A 2,198-nucleotide genomic window follows, 5' to 3' on the forward strand; every position below is an offset into this window, starting at 1 on the left:
CACTGGGGGACATCATTCTGCTCAGAAAAGGAGATTCTGAGATGCACCAGAGGTATTTCTCCTGCAGGCTAGCCTGCTGGAAGGCAGTCTAGTGCATGGGTGTGGAAAAACAGGACTTACTCACACTACAAGCTTCTTCAGGTTGAGTGGAGAATTCTCCCATGCTTTATTTCTCTTATGCTTTGGTTCAGAGTAGAATTTTGGGAGGCAGCAGTGCCAGCTGGTTGAATTTCAAGCAGAGGGATATCTGCTGCAAAACCTGCCCTGAGCCCTGATGATTCCTTTGGTGTTCAGCATAGACTCATGTGTAAAAGGAGTCTGCCCTACTCTGCACAAGGAGTTTGGAAAGGGTAAAATGGCTTGGAAGAGAGTCATCATTATATGGTGGAAATCAAGTTACACTAGGACTTACCATATTTGTTCTCTAGTCCTGGCTCTGTGTGACTTCAAAAAAGTCATTTCACTTCTCCTGACCATTGTTACCTGATCTATAAAATAATATTTATCAAGCCCCTCTACCTTACCCCAAAATTTTAATAAGCAAAGCGTATGTGTCTAAATGTGTAGGCTTATGTGGCAGTGTATGCACAAAGTCAGTATGAACATATATGTAGTGTATGCATCCACAAACTTGTGTGCTATTCGAATACATATGTGTTTGCAGTGTATGTGCATGCCTGGTATATCTGTGCATATGGTTATTGATAACAAATTGCAATCCATGGTTTTGAATGTATAACATGTGCATAATTATGTGCAGTGCTTTATATATGCTCATATACACATATTACATATATGTTTGTGTGAAAGTGTGTGAATGTATGTGAGCATTATGTATGTGTATATGCACATATATGCATGTGAAAATGGAGCTGTACATCTGTGTCTAATGTAATGAATACCCTTCTGAAGTTTAACTGCAGTCTAAATTAGAACTTTTTCAAGTTACAACAGGTACAAGACAAATACATCTCATCCATCTATCCAGATATTAATGAAGGTAAGCATCCTCTGGTAAGGTGGAAGAAATCAGCAAATCTAACAGAGATGTCACTCAGAATGGGGCAGCTCAATGTGACCTACTGGAGAGGTTTTTTCTTCCTGGGCTTCATCAGTTTAGGAGAGCTGCAACTCCTGCTCTTCGCTTTATTTCTCTGTCTGTATCTTGTCACCCTGATCAGCAATGTCTTTATTATTGTCATCATCAGGCTAGATAGCCATCCTCACACCCCCATGTACCTCTTTCTTTCCTTGCTATCTTTCTCAGAAACCTGCTACACTTTGGGCATCATCCCCAGGATGCTCTCTGGCCTGATTCTGGGGGTTCAGACTACCTCTTATATGGGCTGTGCTGCCCAGATGTTCCTTTCTGCTTCATGGGCCTGTGCCAAATGTTTTCTTCTGTCTGTAATGGGCTTTGACAGGCATGTGGCCACCTGTGCCCCACTGCACTATGCAAGCCACCTGAATCCTACCCTCTGTTCCCAGCTGGTTGGTATCTCCTTCCTGAGTCGATACCTTTTGGACTGGGAATGACACTAATCACTTTCCACCTCTCTTTCTGCAGCTCCCATGAAATTCAACACTTTTTTGTGACACCCCACCAGTGCTGAGCCTAGCCTGTGGGGACACAGGCCTCAGTGAACTGGGAATTCTCATCCTCAGGCTGGTCCTCCTAGTCTCCTTTTTCATCATTACCATTTCCTATGCCTACATCCTGGCAGCATTCCTGAGGCTCTCCTCTGCTGAGGGGCAGAAGGAGGCCTTCTCCACCTGTGCCTCACACCTTACCATGGCCATTATTCACTATAGCTGTGCCTCCTTCATGTACTTAAGGCCCAAAGCTAGCTACTCCCTTGAGTGGGATCAGTTTATTGCTGTCACCTATACTGTGGTGACACCTCTCCTTAACCCTATTATTTATAGTCTAAGAAAGCAGATTGTGCAGACAGCTCTGAGAAATGCTTTTTGTGGGAGCTTACTGGGTAAAGGATGAGGGCTAACTCAAAGGAACACTCTCATCTGCACAGGCTGTGCATAGATCAGGAACCCAGGCTAACTGGCCAGATATTCAGGGCCTCAGGACAAAGCTACTTCAGCTCCAGTCTCCTGAAAAGGCCCCACTTTGCCTCCTGCCTTTCCCCAGGCTGTCTGGAAATGCAAAGGCAAGGCTTCCTTCTCTGCTCACTATACACAAT

At 44.4% G+C, this 2,198-nt stretch overlaps 1 pseudogene; it reads left to right on the forward strand.

Annotated features, from left to right (window-relative positions):
* The first annotated feature begins 1,059 nt into the window (after window positions 1–1,059).
* Window positions 1,060–1,996, forward strand: LOC103254763 (annotated as a pseudogene).
* The last annotated feature ends 202 nt before the right edge of the window (window positions 1,997–2,198 follow it).

This window comes from Carlito syrichta, unplaced genomic scaffold (assembly GCF_000164805.1).
Source record: "Carlito syrichta isolate Samal-C Ts95f unplaced genomic scaffold, Tarsius_syrichta-2.0.1 Scaffold287484, whole genome shotgun sequence".
Lineage (NCBI taxonomy): Eukaryota > Metazoa > Chordata > Mammalia > Primates > Tarsiidae > Carlito > Carlito syrichta.